Raw genomic sequence first — 21,072 nt, 5'->3', positions numbered from 1 at the left:
GAAAATTGGAACTAATTTCGTTTTCTACACCAATGGCTTCTTCATGTTCGCAAATATGCTACTACCAAGTTTGGGTGCATTCTGTCGAGTGGTTACACCTCCAGGGTTCTCTGAACAGCGATACTTATTTTATGATAAACCTGGTACATTCAATTGCTCATCTTATAACACTAAAATGGTTTTACAAATACATGCACTTGAATTAAAACTAGGCTGCGTTTAGAATAGAGTTCATTCATTAATGCCATAATTTTCGTCTGCAAGGAAGTAACATAAATTTAAAAAAAGATAGGTATATTTGAATAAATATGACATTAATTGGCAGTTATTAAGAGTGGGAATTCAACTAATATTGAATTCTGGCAGATATAAGAGGAGTATTTTTTCACACTACCCTCCATGAACGCCACTGCGACAATTTTATACATTGCAGAGGGCCTATAAAATATTATGTTGCTACTTCCTCAACTTTCAATAGACATCTCTGGGGGAAAAGTATGAATACAAAACTGAACCAAAGTACACACAGAAATGTATTTAATTGTCATTATGGCATTACACTTTATTCACTAAGGCACTACATTGAGCCGGACATACTAAAAATAATACAAAATTTACCATTTTTCTTTTGATTATAAGTGAAAGGAGATAATGAAATGCAACTTATCACATTCATAGGTAATGTTATTCTACAACAGAAAATATGAACCTGAAGAATTTTCAGTGTTGCCATCCATAGAAATTACAGTGTTGCCAGAATAACATTTCCCCAAAAATCTAAGTTAAGGCAGCGAGTAGAGGAATGTACTCAACTGCATTTAATTACGTATCGCGTTTTTTTTTTTTTTTTGGTATGATGTAAACTACTTTTTAAATAACATTATTATTTAATCTTAATAACTGTGTTAAAAGTATATTGTTTATTACAAACTAAATACAATTATTATTTAAAAAGAAGTTCACAGGATACAAAAACAACATGATAGTTGAGTTTGTTTCTTTATTCACTGCCTTGACTCAGATTTAGGGGGAAATGTTATTCTGGCAACACTGTAATTTCTATGGATGGTAACATTGAAAATACTTCAGGTTCATATTTGCTGTTATAGAATAACATTATCTATGATTTTTGGTAAGTTGCATTTCATTATCTCGTTTGACTTATGAAAAACAAGCAAAAGATTTTTTTGTTTAGTATGTCAGCCTCTTAAGGTTAGTGTAAAGGGACAAGTTTTTCCGATAGATGTCACTACAATCTTCGTATCTCTCCCATGTATTTTTTACCTTTCACGAAAATTTACAATTTCTTTTACAAATTTCAACCTAGAGAGTTCAAATTTTTAGGGAAGGAACTTCCTAATCTATCGGAGGCAATAATCCGTGCCGATTTTTTATTTAGAATTTTCTTTATTGTTGAAACAGTTTCATTGTTAAAGATTTAGATAACCACTTCAACAATCAACAACCAACCTGGTCATCATCTTAAATACATTTTTTTTTTAAATAGGAGAGGGATCATACGATGTATCGATTGAAACTAATAGTAGTCCAGAAAACTCATGCATAGTACCAGATTTTACCTGAAGGTAACTATGTGGTATGAACCATCGTGATAATATGTTAAAATTTCAAAGCTCTCTCACTGGAAATCGAACTCGTGACTTCGTGCATCAAAGACAGACGTGCTAGCCGCTAGACCAGTGATCATTAAACTGTCGATCGCGAACTACTAGTAGCTCGCGGGGAGATTTTCGATAGATCACGTTAACGCTCCGGTTGGTGAATCTTGATTCCTCCACTGACCTGACACTAACGACAACTGCTTGTTTCTCTCGAGTAACTGCCATTGTCTGTCAAATCTCATCTCAGTTGATTGCATATGCATGGGGTTGTGCGCGTTATGTTTTTTTCGTGTGTGTATTAGTTTGTTAACTTGGATACTTTGAATTCACATTTTCTAGAAATGTAAGTTTATATGCAACAAACAAATGTAAGATTTTTTTTAAGTTGGTAGTTCTTTCATAGCTCAAAGTAGGATTTAAAAAGGATACGGTAGCTCTGAAGCTTAATAAGTTTGGCGACCACTGCACTAGACTAACAGGAAGGACTTGGATTAGCTTAATAATAATAATAATAATAATAATAATAATAATAATAATAATAATAATAATAATAATAATAATAATAATAATAATAATAATAATAATAATAATAATAATAATAATATAGCCTGAACTCTTTATTTATTTATTGTATTACCTTATAAAATGCTCTTGCTTGCTACATACCTACACAGCAAAAAATGAGGTGTTGAAACAACACAAAATGACTACCACTTTAGTGTGTTACTTGAGTGTCAATTCAACACCAAGCACATCGACTTCAGAGCATATCAGAAATACCTTGTTACTGGCTGTGAGTATTTGCATTGTTTTTTATTGTTTGGTATGAGCAAAGCTTTGTGAAATATATTTCGCATTTATGGCAAGTAACTAATAACAGTCTATGTTTTCTGTAATCGGTCACAATAATATTTTTGTAAACATGTGAATCATTTGACAACAGTTACACAGATAACAGTGCTTCCACCTGTTTTGTTTACCTTGTGTCTTAACACGTATGAACAGAAGATGGCAGAACTGTTGCCTATGTAACTTTTGTCAGACGATTTACAGGTTTACAATATTACTCTCACCGATTACAGAAAACATAGAACATTATTCGTTATTTGGCATAAGTGCCAAATATATTTCTCAAAGTTTTGCCCATATTAAACGATAAATACCAATGTAAATTCTCCCAGGTAGTAACAAGTTATTTCTGATATGCTCGGAAGACGATGTGCTTGGTGCTGAATTAACAAACAAGTAACACGCTTAAGTGGTAGTCATTTTGTGTTGCTTCAACACGTAATTTTTTACAGTGTAATATTTAGTCTTATCATATATTCTTTCGCTTACAAGACAAAATACAATAAATGATGTTAACATTTTCCCTTTTTTTGCAGGAGGATGAGAGGATTTTTTAAATCTGTGTCTGGTCCATTCCCAATATTGTTTCTTGATTTCAGTATTGACTCGATTTGCTGGTTTAATATCTCTTGCAGTACAAAGTCTAAATGAGATGATTTCAGTATCATCTAAGTGACATATTTAAACACTGTATTATTTCTTAATCGTATTTAATACGTCAGTTGCACCAATACGACTTTTCGGAATTTACCCTGAATTTCTGCGAGCCCCCTGACCGAATTTTCAATGGAAGGTGAATTACAACAGGACAATGTTGAGAAAACTGCAGTGTTTCAATTGAGCAGAGTAACGATATTGGTTTCTGAATTATCTCCAAATTGATTGCATGCAAAGGTGCGGGCCAGGGTAGGGCCTAGGCAATTTGCCGTCCCTTTTCTCCAGTAAGCACAAATCGTAAAAAAAAAAAAAAAAAAAAACATATTTTAAGTATGCTACCCTATCATGAACAACGAATGGGAGGGAAAAAATCACTCTCACTCAGAAAGGTCTAAACACTACAAATACAATCTTGTTGTGTCTGTATTTTTTCTTTAAATAATAATCTTTTATGTTATGAAAGATAAACCAAACACACCTGCAGAGGAGAGGTGGTAATCCTTTTTTTTATATATATAGAATTCAATATCGAGCTTCAATCTCAACATATCAGTTTGTAATACCAGTGCAACTAGGTCTTTTATCCTGATTTTTTTATTTTTCTTCCACATCTGTTAAAAAATAATAATAAAAAACACTTGTTCCCACCTTCAATGATAAGGAACTTGTTTGTGACAAAGACAAAACTAGTTTTCATATCAAAACTGTGATAAGTAACTAAATGGAACAGGTGTTCGCTACTGTTTGAGAATTGAATTTTTGTGTTTGACAGCAATTAAGCAATTCATGCTGGGATTTGTTTGACCATTTGCTTTAGCACTGTCCATGTAACCTTAAACTAATGCGATCTAAACATGATTTATGAATGTAGTATTGAAATAGAAGGTCATCTTAGTAAATTCAACTAACATTAGAATGAAGTCTGTTTCCAACAAGAAATATTTATTTTAAATAATATAGTTATGATAGATTTTGCCGCCTTGTGCAAATGCGCGTGTTGCACATATGGTAGAGCTGATCCTGCTGTCACAGCACTTAAATTTTGCTCCACTGTTGCTTCATATCCTTCAATTTGCCGTAAAAAGTAAATTTGGATGGCACTAACGGTATATATGACGGAATCTGGTATTGATTTGTAAAAGAGCTTAATTGCAACTGGTAATGTCCTTTTTTGTGTAAAGTACTGTTGCATAAATTAAAAAAAAAATATTTAAATATTCTACAATAACTATTAAGAGGAAATAAGTTTTATCAGTAGCTTTTATCTTTCTTTATCACCTGTTGCAGAGACTAACCGTGTGACTGTTTCCATGCTAAAAGTACTGCTTACCTAGTGTGTATGAATAAAGAAAAAGTCTATCTTAGAATATTGACCAGCCTTCTGACTCCAATCATCTAATAATATGTTTGGTTAATAAACCACAGTCACGAAAGCAAAGATGGTAGGATTTTTTCTTTCTCTTTCTTTCTTTCTTTTTTCTTTTCTTTTCTTTCTTTTCTTTTTCTTTTTTTTTAATTTGAAACGGAATATGCTTTTGAAAGTGTTAATTTTTGCACCTGACATTTACTGACAAAAAGTTTTCAAGCAAAAATTCTATTAACGATGCAGCTGGAATGTGAAATGAACTTCCACTAACTACAATCAAAAAAGTTTTTTTAAAAATAAAAAGGTTCAATATTGAAACAACTGTATCAACTTTCCGCAGAGCAACAAACACGGCAATACTGTTTCAAAGTGCGTGTGACTAAATATAAGCAACTTGCCTACTTATTGTTTGTAATACATGTAATTTAACGGTTTTCATTACTTTAAAAATGCTGAATAACAACCTCTTCATTACCAAGGAACATATTTGTCCTAAAATTATACTGGATCATTTAAAATATTTCAATTTTCGTGTATTGGGTGTTAAAGATTCAGAAACAACATATAGGGTGGCCACAAAATCCCGTTACCCCTTGATAAATGCTAATGTCAGTTTTCCCGTTACCCTTTATAAATGCTAATGTAAGGTTTTCCATTGTTTCAGATTGTGAGAACGATGGCCAATAGCGTATTTACGCTTTTGTTTCGGAGGGGGGGTTGCCTGAAAATGTGAAAATTCTGCAAGATATTTTATATATTTTACTATAGTAAGTAACATTTCGGAGGGGGGCTTAAGCCCGGAAGCACCCCCTAAATACGCCACTGACGATGGCTGATACTTCCAGTTACAGTAGTGAAGAACGTCTTATTTTGTAAGTTGTTGGGTGCATGAGAGAAACCACTTACCTGGCCACCACGAACCCCGGATCTCACCACCTGTGATAATGTGCTATGGGTGTTCATAAAGGGCATCGTTGTAAAAAACCGTTACGATACCACTGCCGAACTGTCAGAAGCTGGGAAAGAAGCTTTCAATCAAGTTTCACCTGCAATACTCCGTAAAATGTCTGAAAGAATCTGGCGCATAGTAGTCGTTACGACGAGAAAACGCGACGAAACTATTCGCGGACGAATTGAAAGCGTGGTTTTGTCGATATGGTATTTTTTGAAGTCGTATTAGGTTATTTTCGATTGTTCTACTGAAATGTGAAAAATAAGTTACTGTTTATGGTCAGTGACGCGAGTTGCCTATGTAGGTGTTGAAAAAAAGAAAAAAAAAGTCGACAGTTTCAAAATCAGGTAATACTATCTTGGGTCGTTATGAAACAAAATAATTTAGAACTTGTGGTAACGTTATTCTTATTTAAAAAGCGGAGAATATCACATTATAAACAAGATAAACATGTTTTTGGACAGTAACGGAAAATTACATATAAACAAGAACAATGAAGTTAATCAAAAGTCAGTCCGTGTAAGAAATAGTTACAGAAACGAAACTATCTCGCAACACGCATATTTGAAAACAAAACAGTGGGAGTTGTCTAACTATTAGAAAATTCGATTGTGAAATTAATCACTTTCAAAAATCTCTGTTGCTCAAACATGAGATTGGCGATGGTATTTAAAAGTTTAGCGTAGTCGGCATATTGTTATAATTTGTAGCATACTAGGTCTAAGCGATGAAATTATCGGGTCAGACGATGACAAAAAAAAAAAAAAAAAAAAAAAAAAAAAGTGTAGCAAGTCTAGGTTTGTATGTTCCCTAGAGTTTTTCCGGCACCATTTCTCGCGATTCCTGCGAATGTCTTTCGAGACTCCTGAGCTTCCTCACTTAGCATCTTTATTGTGAGAGGAACTACGGATATAGTAAATCCTCCAGCGATTTACCATGTGCGCGAAGACTTGGCTAGGTGGAGAGACAACCCGACAGAAAGGGACAAGCAGTCAGTCTCCCTGAGCATTGAGCGCGCGCCCAGACTCATTGAAGCTTGCTTCGTTTGCCAGGTAGCAGGTAGTAGCAGCTACTTCTAACAAAAATCATTAATTGTAAGACCACAGAAAATATTAAAATGAAAATTAAACCTTGCACTTGCTAGGAAACTTTTAAAAGACTAGAAATATATAGCAAAGCATTGATTTTGAATATAATGTTGTAAAAATGCCCCCAGTGCACATACGAAGTGCCTCAGGGGCCTGCTATTGGCTTTAAAGGATTGCTGTTGTTCTGATCAACAATACCAATATTTAGCATTTCGTAACTATCAACATACTTAAGAGTAACAGTTCCGTCATACTACCACACATGAAAAGCATTTGTACAAGAACGGCCAATTATCCACTTTCGACAGTTTTTTTTTTTTCATGAACGAGTGATACCAGGATGAAAAACAGATCTCTTCTATACAGGGTGGGTATTCCCCTACTAAGACTATAGACCAGCGTTTCCCAACCTTTTTCAACTTGCGGCACACTACGGATGTAACTTGAATTATCGCGGCACACTCATAAATATCATTATTACTATTTGTAAATAGAAAATACTGTGGTAATTTTTTTCTGTGATTACTGATCTCCTTCTTACAGAGAAGAAAGCTCGACCATTTGTTTTCCCCCGTGGCAAATCATTATGCTTATTTTCGTTCCAATTTAAAAACAGATAACAATTGCAATGAATTATTGGACTCAGGTTTTTAAAAATACACTTTCTGTTTCGAAAACTGTATCCAACCTTTCACTAAGAAGGAAGATCACTAAATAACGAACGAACAAACAAATCTCTTGTATATTTAAAACGTAAGTATAGGTAATATGTATGCATGATTGCTTCGTTGAAAGGATTGAGTGATATTTTAAAATTTCAAGTTACGATATGGTCTGCAACAATAAAGATGTAATAATAATCATAATGATAACAAATACTTTTTTTAACATTAAAAATGTACAGAAAGGTTACACAGTATGAAACTTACAATTAATGAACATGGTTAATATACAATTTTTAAATATTATATGGAGATTAGAATTCTTAGTTGGTAATGTAACAATTTTTCAATAATATCTATTGAAGGTTACAATGGTATAATAACAATATATACAGGTTACATTTTTTCAAAAATAAGTACAAGTTGGTGCACGAAACAAAATTAATGTGAAACTTGAGCTTGGTGTTCTTTGATAAGCTTCTTCAATTGTGGACGGAGAGATGATAAACACATCCTCGTATTGTGTTCCAAAGTTAACAGTTGTGACCTGTTCCTACATTTGATTGTGTTCATTGCAGAAAATCCTGCTTCACTTAAGTAGGATGTAGAAAAGAGAATGAGAACTTTCACAGCTTTTGTAGAAATAACTGGATATTCTCTCTGTGAGTGATAGAGCTTCAAACCTTCATCATTTCTCACATCGACCAATTCACTTCCTTCCTGACATTTAATTCTGTTGACTCTATAGGACAGAAGGCGGAAAAGGGACCCTCACCCGTCAAATGAAGTCAAGCATAGGAAAATACTTCTCAACATTGGTGTGTATGAGGCTCCAGCAAACAAAATTCTGTTTCCGACATATTATCTGCTACACAGTAATGTACAATAATATATTACAATTACAGTATTTTTTCGTTGTAATGTGGAATACAAATATACATTTTTTTCTTATGTCTTGCAATTTGGTTGCTATAGAATTAATATTTTTGTTTCGATTTCCTCGCGGCACACCAGCGGCTCTTTCGCGGCACACCGGTTAGGAAACGCTGCTATAGACTTTCAGTTCAGTGATAAAGTTCATTTTTGAGGTTTTGTCCAGGTTTTTATTTTTTCTATTTCAACCACTGTGTGGCAGCGTATTATCCTTTGTCACGAGAATGACCGTCGACAGACTGATCCTTTGGACTCTTAATGTTTCCTATCTCAATAAAACTTCTCGAAAGCATTGTTGTTCATGTCATTGAGTTCTTCCCGTGTAGTTATTTACGTACGTTTAGTGGTTTATGTTACTTGTTTTTAGGAGTAATGGGACTTTGTGGCCACCCTGTAAGCCTAAATGAGCTTAACTATAAATTACTAGAAATATATAAATTGCTTCATAATAGTTTTGTAATGAGCCTTTTGTTTTTGTATAATTTTTAGCAGTTACTTATGGCTTTATGAAGTAATTGCTACGTACAGGCATGTAGAAAACGTTACTATTGGTATATACGAACATTATACTTGCTAGCGCTATTCAGACGGAGAAGAGTTTTAAAAACTTAGGGAACGTTGGCGAAGCTACTGCTATTCGACTTGATGGGCATTTGTGAGTCTGTTCATCTGTTTGTCTGTCTATTCCACAATAACTCACGCAAATCATATCCGATTTTTACGAAACTTCGTATGTGCCTTTTTTCCACTTGCAGAAATAGCCGTATTGCTTGGGGTTGCAATATATCAAGCAGACACATATTCAGGGGGGTCTAGGGGGGCGGGCCCCCCCTAAATTTTTACTGGTCCCCTCTAGAATTTTCACAGGCTTGCAAATGAATTATAATATGGTGATGAACTATAATATTTTTGGATCGGCCTCCCCTAACTTTCATCGCCCCCCTCTACATTTTCGGGCTGGCTTCGGGCCTGCTATCAAGTATAAGAAGGGTAAAACATGGTAAAATCCACTCTATGTTGCAAGTTTATTGCGTTCCGGGGTGACAGCAGCGAAGCGGGGTGAACGCTGCTAGTCATACATAAGTGAAGAATCTTATTCTACACCCGTATCATATACTGAAATTGATAACGAAAAAACAACAACATGCCTTGGTCGCATAGTGATGGAAAGCTCAACTCTGGTGCATGAGGTTTATGGTTCGATCCCAGCATGCATTTAATGAAGTTTGTGGCGAACAAGCACCGTGTGCGTGGGTTTCCTTGGGGTTCTCCCGTTTCCTCCCACTTTCTTTAATTTACTATTATCATGCATCGTATTTTCACCGTCTCCCTTAGCCTTGGTGCATAATCGTACAGTGAATTCGGAATACTTTTTAAAAATCAGATTATAAGTTAAAGGAATTACAAATAACTTATTGTTTCACAATCTTTAAGAAAATTCTTATGACGCCTATAACTCCATGGGTTTTTTTAAATGATGCCTATATCTATGTTTATGAGTATTTAATAAACTAGGCAACGTAGGGTCATAGCGCAAAGTAGGTGTACATCTTTATATTAAAATGCTAGGTTTATATGTTTGTCTCCAATCCGTTGGACAATGAGATCTCGAAAACCACAAGGGCTGAAAACGTGCCGTTTTCGCTACTCGATTCCAAATTTTGTGTAGATTGTCCAGTTCCGAGTGAATATTATATATATATATATATATTACATATATATAATATTATATATATGGCCGTTGTTTTTATTTCTTTATTGCATTTCTTAGGGGTATATTGGAAGCGTTGAAATTTGAAAAAAGTAAAGCATCATATCCTAAGACTTATACAGTCAAACACAACATAGTTGTATACAGGAGTTATATATATCTCAGGCGCTTGTTTCATGGCCAAATGATAATGAAAAACGAAGGATAACCATTTCTTCAGGCTAAGTTTGACGTGTTTTGTTCAATGAATACCACATATCAGTGACAATAGAATTAATTATGTATGTAATGTATTTGCATATTACATACTGCATGCACGAAAACACTGATCATACATGAATTAGAAACTCCAACTGGAAGTAGGTTCAAATCTTGCAAACGGTGCGAGATATTGAAAAATCTCCCCTTTATAGTACCCCTTGCCGATTTTTATCAAGACGTCTTTTACTTGCGTCTGTAAAGGGACGTATATATATGTTGTGAGGAATGACAAGGAGATTCATGCTCGTATGTGAATGCTGTGCTGTGTAGAGAGCGCAGGTTCATCTAGTATAATTTAAAACTTATAACTGTATTTTCTTTTAAAGGTATGTAGAAAGCACGAAGAAAGTCATTAGAAAATATCTTAGTAGCAAGATTGTACTCTGCGGTAGCTGGCAACACTGTAAGTATATTCGATCGCTTTCTGGTTTGGAGGGAAGTTCGCTACAAGTTTAGTAAATGTTGTGTTTCTTCGTTTTGTGACGTACTCGAATTGTCAATTGGTTGTTCAGTGCAATTTACGTAAGTACCAATAGTTATATAATAATAATAATAATAATAATAATAATAATAATAATAATAATAATAATAATAATAATAATAATAATAATAATAATAATAATTTTAGTACTATGATATGTAATCATAGAAAATCAATCTATATATTAAATGTACGTAAGTAAATTATTCCGAAATACTTTTGACACTAAAAAAATCCAGCTCAGCTCTGTTGAATCTCTTGTTTTGGATTCATTCAAGCTTACTATTGTAAACAGATTGTTGTTTAGGTCGATTCATACTAGATGGCGCCACTTTTTTTTTTTTTTTTTTTTTTTTTTTTTAAGAATGGAAAAGGGAAACTGAAAATACAAGAAATTATTTTTGTTGTTGCCCAGTGTATTCATAAAATTTGATACGTACAGAAACATTCATATTCTCCCTAAAATAATTAAATGTAAAGATGAGTTTATTTGAATTCTTGAAGCTTCTTCCATGAAGAATTGCTTTAGATAATGTCACGGAAATTATTTCCAATTTCGTTGATCAATGTTAGCGTTTCTGTGAAGCAGGAATGTTATGTGGGATGTGAATCAGTGGCGCCATTTGGGGGTGAGCAGAGGATATATATATATATATATATATATATATATATATATATATATATATATATATATATATATATATATATATATATATATATATATATACACACCCAGAAATTTTTGTTGGAAGGGGCCCAAAGTTTGGGGGTTCCTATAATACAAGACAATATGTTTATGTAGTATCAAACAAGTGTTATTCTACAGCAGGAAAAAATATAAATAACTTTTAAGTCCTGACACCTTTATTCTCAGGAATAAAGATAAAATTAGATTGTTTTTTTTTATCAGAAAAGAAATAGATTGTTTTTATAGAAATAGATTAGATTGCTTTCATCATATTTTGAGAAAGGTCAAATCTTTAGTCTATAAGTGTACAAATGAATGTCAAATTACGAAGTCTTGTGGGGGCGGGGGGTCCGGACCTGGTGAACGCCCCCTGGGTTCGTCCCTGTATGCAGTTTATAGTCAATAGTAATATAGTAGTGAAAAACGTTAAATTACTATTATCAGTTGAGAATCTTGGCTCTCCTCCAAGCGAAACATGAAACGAGACTGCTCAAGTACACGTACAACTTAATGTGTCACTAGGCTAAGCAGGTAGCGTACGCGTCTTTGGAGTGGGAGACCCGGGTTCGATTCCCGGCGAGAGCTCATGTGGTTTGGATTTCATGTTAACCAGTAGGTCCACGTCTCATATAGCCTCGCTGCTGAACGGGACGTTAAACTCAAATCAACTCAACTCATTAACATGTCACTCTATGTGAACCAAATGTACTTACTTCCATATCATAACTGAAACCTTACATCTTCTACATCAAAGGCGATAATATTAACTATTTAATTGTGTAAATGCTCATGAAACTTGCATTTCATAAATTTGAAAGTTTTTTTTTAATTTTAAAGTACACCCGGGAGTGGTTGTAACGTAACGGGGGTGATAATGCAAAGCTGTGGAATAGTCATTCACCAATGTTACGACTTTTAAAAAATAAGTTATTAAAAAAATTGTCAGCAGTGGCGTCCGAAAAAAAAATTCTAGGGGGCATCTCCATGTTTGCTATATTAACTTACGTCTGGTATTTCTGGTATTTAATATACGTGGTTTGCTACATTACGTATACATTTTCCTGAGACACGCGGGCGGGCTACCCTGCCCCACTAAGGGTGTCCATGATTATGAGTCATGTTAAAATAAAAAGAAATTTACATTCCAGAAACTCTTCTGTAACTCTACATGGCTCAGTGATAACTTCAACTTTCGCCTATTCAAGATTCGCCTAATAACCTCAGGCAATGATATTTATAGGTGCTAACTCAAGAGAAAGTGTAGGCGAATCTTGAATTCAAGATTCGCCTTTTAAGATTTGCCTAATGCGAAATTATGTTGGTAGTACTGACAAGAAATGACACAAAAATTTGTACTAGTTTTTAAATTAATAACTAACTAACTAACTCTATGGCCTATGGAACCCGGAGGTTCAATGCCGCGTTCACAAAAGCTCTCCACTGACTTCTATCCTTAGCTAATTGCATCCAGTTTCTACTTTGTATTCCTATCTCTGCGAGATCCATCTTAATATTGTCCTCCCATCTAAGCCTAGGTCTTCCTAATGGTCGTTTTCCTATGGGTCTACCAGTCAAGACTTTGAAAGCGTTTCTACTTTCTTCCATTCTAGCTACATAACACGCCCACCTAAGCCTCCTAGACTTGACGACCCTAACAGTGTTGGGTAAACCGTATAAATTATGTAGTTCCTCGTTATGAAGTTTCCGCCATTCTCCATTCGCGTTCCTCTTGGGTCCGAATATTCTTCTCAGGATCCTGTTCTCAAATACTTTCAGTCTATGTTCTTCCCTCAGAGTAAGCGACCATGTTTCGCAACCATACAGAACAACAGGCATGATTATCGTTTTATATATTTTAAACTTCAAATTCTTCGACAGAATTCGCGACGACAAGAGATTTTGGACCGAATAGTAACACGAATTCCCTGCTTTTAGTCGACATTTAATTTCTTCGTGAATATGATTTTCGTCTGTTAATATTGATCCTAAATATTTGAAAGTATCCACTTTATCAAAAGTAGTTTTTAAATTAGTATACATTTAAAAGGTAATATTAAAATAGTGTGAGCACAATTAAAGTATGTAACTAATTGTTAAATATTTGGCATTGAGATATGGCAATTGACACTTACATGACATTGACACAAAATGTGTTACGGAAGATATAAAATGAGGTAACATAAATTATACGAGAGTTTGCATAAATCATAAAATAAAATTAAACAAAGCACCAAGAATCAGCATAAGCCTGAAAACGTACACTGACAGCGCAAGAATAGTTTCAAGAGGAAATGTTAATTTTCAATTAAGCTTAAACTTTTTAGTCCTATATATAGAGGTCTGACCCCTGCAAAAATTAGTAACTTGATGAAAATTGCAGAGCAGCTCCTTTCCCTCATGTATAAGCATATTCTAAAAGTGCCCAGATGCCTGCTTCACCCAATATGGATGCCATATCTAATTTAGCCCCCAACGTCTATAGAAGAATCATGTTTGCCTTGATTTCCTACTTTAGGTTCAATCACATGGTCTTGGAATTTATAACAAAATATTTTGTAAATGAAATGTCCTTTCTTTGATATATAATACATTTTTGTAGGTTAGGTAGATATAAAGTTACAAATGATAGAATTGGCTTGTGTCGCTTTTAACCTTGTCTCTGTTTCTTTCAAGTGTTTTCTGTTTTCTTTTAACTTACATAATGAAGGCAGATTTCATCAACCAGCCAAAATGTTTAAATACGTGAAAATAGGAGGAAACATGGATGATGTGATATTGTTTTTACATGAATTTTTCAGGAGGTGACACTCCTTTGTCTCTGTTCCAGAAAGGAAAGAATAGGTCGACTTATTAGAAACTGTTCAAGAGATAGACAGTTAATCGCAACATGTTATGAGCATATTCAACAAATACACTACAAATCCTCAAGAACTAGTAAAAGTGGTTCATTTCCAATTGCAGTTTTATCGGTGTGATGCATTGGCTTTCTGATGATAATTGTATTTCACATACAGAAGCCCTATTTCACACCAGTCACTTCTCCCTCAGTTTTACCCATAAGAGCAAGTGTAAGCAGATGACACAGATTGAAGGTGTGCCATCAGGAACAAATTTTGCTCGAACAAGATATTCCAGCAATTGACTGCAAATATAAAACTCTGATGTACTTAGTCAACTGTTCATGTTCAAAATTTTCTTACTCAGACATGTGCATTAATTGTAGGGAAATCACATTTTCAGAGTGAAAAAACAGAAGGATGAACATGACATGGCGTTTTCTTAGTGTTGAACTACCCTCGAATTGTATGTTACTTTTATAAATCTTTCGAAGTTCGTTCTTTTTTCTCTTAAATTTTTCAGCATAATTGGTATCTTTCCCCTTCTGAAAGAAGCAGGGTTTATAATATGAAACTTAAATTACTAAAATATAAACGTTCTCCATAAAACTCGTTGTTTCAACGACTTTTTTCATCTGAATCAGCAGTGGGTCTGATCCAACCCAACCGTATCGTTTATGTCCCAACAGTGCCAAGGATTGGTTAATTTTTGTTTCTTTTATTTACTATAAATTATTTCTATCGTTTATAAAAAACTGAATTTTGCTTAAATAACGTTTTCTCTTCGGACTATTTTGCTAAGTAAGTTTATAGAAACTATCATATAATGCCCCATTATTCTCAAATATGTCATATTTTATATATAACAATTGTAATGATGGCATGTTGACATATTTTCTTTAATATTCTTACTTATGTAAATATTATATCTATAAACAAACAAGGAGATTAGAAAAACGCGCTTCAAAGAAACACAAATATCTACTTTATGTACTGCATCATTTGTAACTACCTGATCTTCAAAAATGAATTATAAACCAAACAAAGGGAATTTTATTTACAAAATATTTTGTTATAAGTTCCAAGACCGTAGAATTGAATCTAAGGTGGGAAATCAAGGAAAAAACACAATTGTTCTATAGACTTTGGCGGCCAAATTGGATGTGGCAATCATACTGGATGAAGCCCAAGAGATTTTCGGGGACTTTTAGGATATACTTGATGAAAGGAAAGTATCCTGTAAGTTTCACTCAGCTACTAATTTTTGCTGGGTTTGTCAAAATTTGTCTCTACATACTGGACTATTTAATAAGAGCGCGAAAATAGTTTCAATAAGGTGCAGGACTACCAACGTATGGGTGCTAAACTAACTTCTTTAAATAATTCAACTTTCGGCTAATAGGAAAATTAACTCTGTGTCATCGCTTTGATTGATATTTGCATAGCTAGGAGGTACTGGGTGAATCTTGAATAGGCGAAACTTGAAGCCCCGGGCTCAGTGGTAGAGCGTTCACCTCTGGTGCATGGGGTCCCAGGTTCAAACCCTGCTCCCGCCAAGTGAATTTTATGCTGGACAAACACCGTGTGCGTGGATTTCCTGGGGTTCTCCCGTTTCCTCCCATTTTCTTCATTCCACCATTTCATTCATTTCTCATCATCACAGTCTCCTTTAGCCTAGCCGGCATATTCGTGGGACGTAAAACTCAAAGATTTCATTTCATTTCATTTTTTGAGGTGTTGACCCAGTATTATGAGGCAACTGAGAAGCAATCTGGATTGAGAGGTATCGAACTCCGGCCTAGAAACCACCAGCGGCGTAGCGTAAGGGAACGCCTGTATGCCCGGCATCCCCTGTTAATAAGAAAAAAGTACGTATTTCATTATAGTTATAAATTGTTTGCTTATAATTATCACAATTATTTCCACTGCAATCTTCTGGATGCGCTCTCTCGCTTTACTTTGGAATCTACGCATGCGCATCACTCAGATGCACATTTTCTGTCTTTCCTCTTGTTGTATGCTATGTTCCTTGGGCATCTAGGCCTACTGCAAGCATCGGGGTTTTCGTCTGCTTTCTGTCGAATGCGCATGCCCAACTACTTCTTTCCCTACTCCCCGCCAACCCTTTACAACCCAACTTTTGCTTTAGATATAAGCTGGCGTATGCTCAAGTACTGCCAACTCTATATATATATTTTGAACTAAACTATAGTTTCTGTATAGAACGTACGAGCGCTGTCAAGGAAATAGAACAAAACATAAATAGTTAGTTCAACGCCATCATGAAGCATGTCGCTTATGTAAGTGATAGTATAAAAATAGTTATGTTTTAATCGTAATTGTAATAATAATTAAAGGCAAACTAATAATCTACAGAATACATATCATGTCCCAGAATGTAGCCAGATGGTCTTTGAGAGGACTTACATACACAAGCATAACTATAATGCATTCTGTAGAATCACAGTCACCGATCCGGTAGGCCACCCTCCGCCTTTAACAAAGTTTACTTGGGCTCTTCCGTATCTGAATATCTGACAATGAAGTAGATACACAGAAATAGGCCCCCAGAGTTGCTTCGAGTGCTTTCTATTTGTATCTTCAAATGATATACACACTCAGGCCCATATTCACGAACGGGCACCTGAGGTCCGGACCCAAAATGACAAATTTCTAGGGGTGACATAAAAAAAAAAAAAAAAAGAGAGATTGAAGTATGGTATGCGGAGAAAGAAGCTGCCAGTGAGAAAGAAATAAAGGGAATTATACTGAAAACAATATTTATACAAAAGTGGAGCCGGTATTTCTCGTCACAATGCTAGTGGTAGAAAATGAGCTGGGACAATTGCTTATTGGCGTCTAACGTAATCTACGCATTTGCTACTGTATGCCCCACCAGGCGTGGAATTAGGGGAGCCTGGGCCCCTAAATGTTTTGGCCTCCTAATTATTAAGAGTAGTTATTGATAAAAGAGATCCAGAATTGTGACGATTGGACCCCCTAGCATATTTGTGCCTCTCTCCTAAACTGTAATGGCTGGTTGCGGGCCTTAATGAGCAGACTCAGCCTGTTAATTTTCTATTTGTGTTGTGTAATCGTATGGGATGGTTGCAAATTGTGCCGTGCTAAATATAAAGCTTCTGCAAGTTGTTTAATGAACATGGCTTTACACTCCTTTCTTGTGATAAATTATTGGCTCACCTCTCCCTGGCTATGCCCTTGCGTTCTGTACTAGATTTATGCTTTTGATTAGCAACGTTGATCGTTGGTGGTCAAGAAAAATTGGCGGTATAAAGTTTCTTTTGCGTTGTGATTTGAAATGAATATTTGTTTTATTGTTTTACTGTAGTATGGAGAAAATTACATTTATAACTAAGAGACAAAGTTGTGGAAAGTGTTCGGCTGCTACAAGGTATAGTACCTTACTAACTTTTAGCAAATGATGACTACGATAACAGTACCAAACACAAATTTAATTGATTTTTTGTTAACAACTACCATATCTCGGTTGATTTACGAGCAGCGCTGCTATCTGAAAGGGATACGACCTACCCCAAAGCTTTCCATACAAACGACAACTAGCAATCAGTCGCGAATATTTCAGTCTTTGTGGTATGATTATAGGTTTTCTTGGCTTTCTGGGTGTTCTGTAGGGAATAAAATGTTATGTTTCGTCTGCATTATGTTTGGGGCAAAGGAGTCGGAGTGGTGTTCAAACGGTATTTCTGATTTGGGTAATTTCATGGAGAAAGCTCTAAAACATGAGTCATCGAAACAACATTTGCTGCATAGTGAATCTTTTCACTTGTTAAGGAGAATACACATTGAACATGCATTGCATTGTATTGTATTATATCAGACAAGTGAATAACTTTGGCATCCCAATTTCGGAATACCACGCTACGCTACTGGTAACCACAAATAATGGCGCCTGAGGTTCGATACCCTGACCGCACATCATCCATCTGAATGAGTGCTATCTAGTCAGTCATAGTCTTATATCAGTTACAGCGGAAGGAAGTTCGGTTTAGTACTTCCTTCTTTCTGAAACCTAATTTAGTCAGTATCTCAATACGGTATAAATAAAGGAGATTGACTCAGTCCCTGTCAAGTAGGATTTGTGGTGAATGAGCATCATGTGCGTTGATTTGCTCAGGTTTCTCCAGTTTTCTCTCACTTTTTCATCCCATCATTTCGTTATTATCACCAACACTGTATTTCTTAGCCTCGGATCATAATTGTAGGACATTAGGCTAGATCAAATTAAAAAAAAAAAAAAAAAAAAAGAAAAGAAAAGAAAAGAAGAAAAACGAAGATTGAAAAGAATGTCACTCTGGTAATATATCACACTTCTGAGGCTATTACACGTACTCAGTGCATCGGTTTCCAATGCCATATTTTTGACCTTTCTAGGCCAGTATATGTAATGAAATGTGTACTTATGTAGTGTCACATAATATTTGAAATATACATTTGATGTGTCTGATTCTTTGACATAGCAATTATTAGATTTTCTTAATATAAAGGTATCAAAGAAAGTTCTGTCGCTTTTGTGGAGGTCTGTTTTCCATTCGCCCTCACACCGTGAGTTGAATGCGTATGGAGATAAGGTAAAGGTCAGTTGTTGGGGGTATATCTAACATACTACCTGGTTGTGGCAATTCAGTTCCACCGTGAACTTGAGTAAAAACAGAGTGATAAGGGGACCTCCATAGAGCGTCGTAAGGGCGTGTATGCTGTACGAGTTCAAACTGGGTCAAACGCCGGTGCAGCAGGGCGGAAGAAAGGGCGTAGGCCTTTGGTAAGGGCGTCGTGACTACGCGGACAGTGCAGCGGTGCTTTAACAAGTTTAAGGACGGTGGCGAAACACTCGAAGATGCACCATGTGCTGGAAGACCACGTACAAAATGAAAATCTTCAGGCAGCAATTAAAGCGAACATTGGCCAGACAGTGAGGAACTGGGACTACAGTTCAGTGTGAGTGGAGAAACCATTCGGCAGCATCTCCATCAACTTGGAAAACACTACAAGTTGGGTTGATGAGTCCCACATGCTTTAACTCCGGGCCAGAAGACAACACGAGCAGACACTTGTGTTTCTTTGCTATATCATCCGAGGAAGGAGCCATGTCTGGACAGGTTCTTGACATATGATGAGAAATGTGTCTTGTACGAAGCTGCACGGCGCCGTCATCATTAGTTAGCATCCCATGAACCGGTTCCAAAACAATCGAAATCAGCACTGCACCAAAAAAGGCCTTCCTGTGTGTTTGGTGGACTGCTCGCGGCATCGTGTATCGGGAACTGCTACTAGCTAGTCAGTGCGTCAATGCAACTGTGTACTGTTATCAGTTGAGCCGTGTTCAAGAAAATCTCAAAACTCTGAAGCCAGCACTTCTGAATCGAAAAGAGGTTCTCCTGTTACAGGACAACACTAAGCCCTACGTGGTTAGGATGACGCGGACACCATTCTACGCCTTGGATGCGAAATACCATTGCATCCGCCATACTCCCCGGACATTGCATCGTCCGATTATCACCTGTTATCCGAAATCCGTCCGATTATCCCATCACCTGTTTTGTTCCATTCTTGGACAATTACCTTAGAGGACGCCAGTTCAAATCTCTAGTAGAGGTGTAAAATGCACTTGGTACCTTCCTCGCTTATGGCATCAAGTTCTACCGCGATGGAATCAATAGCCTACCAGAACGTTGGCAGAAGGTCGTCGATGCTGATGGGGACTAATTTTGATCTTCCAGGTCCATCTTAGGTGACAAATCGATGTTCGAAGGTGGTGGGTGAAAAAGCAACAGGACTTTCTTGGTTACCTTTATATATTACTGGCTGCGTCACTGGCACAAAATGATCATTAAAATTGTAGGGGAGAGGTTCGACAAATTAATTGAAACATACAAACCAGTTATAGCACTAAAACTTGGATTAGAAAGTGTATATTTTATAGATCAAATACATGTTTTTATTTTAGCCTTGTCTTTCTTCTATAAGTAAGTACCCAAGGAATACTAAAGGTCAAAAGTAAGCATTAATTAAGCTTTAAATGATGTTCCTTCTTATGCAAAGGAAGGGTATTTAATTTTAAACTTTTGAACAAGTTTTTATAGCATTTAAAAAATATACTAAGATATTTCTAATGAACAAAGTGATGGGATGAGGAAAGTGAGAAGACACGGGACAACAGCGATAAAGCCCACAGAAACAGTGCTTGTCTCCACAAAGCCGGCCACTTAGTGAGAGCTGGGATCGAACCATGAACTTCATGCATCAGAGATAAAAAGTATACAATTCATATAAAAGAAATACATTCTACCCATCAGGAACAGATGAAGGTATATTGGAGATCAGAAGCACATATTAAGTACAAATGTGATATTGTCTTTCCGGCGAAGGGGAGGGGAGGGGAGGGGCGACATGTCAGTAGAATGCAGGGGGGATATGGTCCGTAGGGGAATGATGATCTCCTGTAGAATATTTTCATAATTTACTTTCATCGTTTTATATATTTCTATAAGGAATCGATATTGACCTGGGACGAAGTTGAATTTTTTGTGCATGAACTGTGTTAACGTTTTCACAGGTGACCAGGCTCGATTCCCAGTAGATGTAAGGAATGAAATATACTTTGGATCCACGTTAGAGTCAAAATCCAACTCTCACATAGTCTCGGTACTGAGAATGAAAGTTAAACTTTAAAGAAACAAAAGGTTAAATGTTTTGAGTGTGAATTCAACTTTGGGTGATTTCTTAGCATTTACTCTTCTGCACAGAAAACCTGGAGTTGATTCTCTGCTTAAGTATACGCCGCGTTTGGATTTGAGGTTAAGCTTACGCCTAAGTTCACATAACCGTGATGCTGAAACGGATCGTTAAACTTAGCAAACAATCAAACAAACAATTATTTTGCATGTGAGAGTTTATAAACAACACAGAACGAAACCCAGGAGCAT

Source organism: Thermobia domestica, chromosome 12, assembly GCF_964235325.1.
Source record: "Thermobia domestica chromosome 12, izTheDome1.hap1.1, whole genome shotgun sequence".
Classification (NCBI taxonomy): Eukaryota; Metazoa; Arthropoda; class Insecta; order Zygentoma; family Lepismatidae; genus Thermobia; species Thermobia domestica.
Note: the sequence above shows the minus strand (reverse complement) of the source record.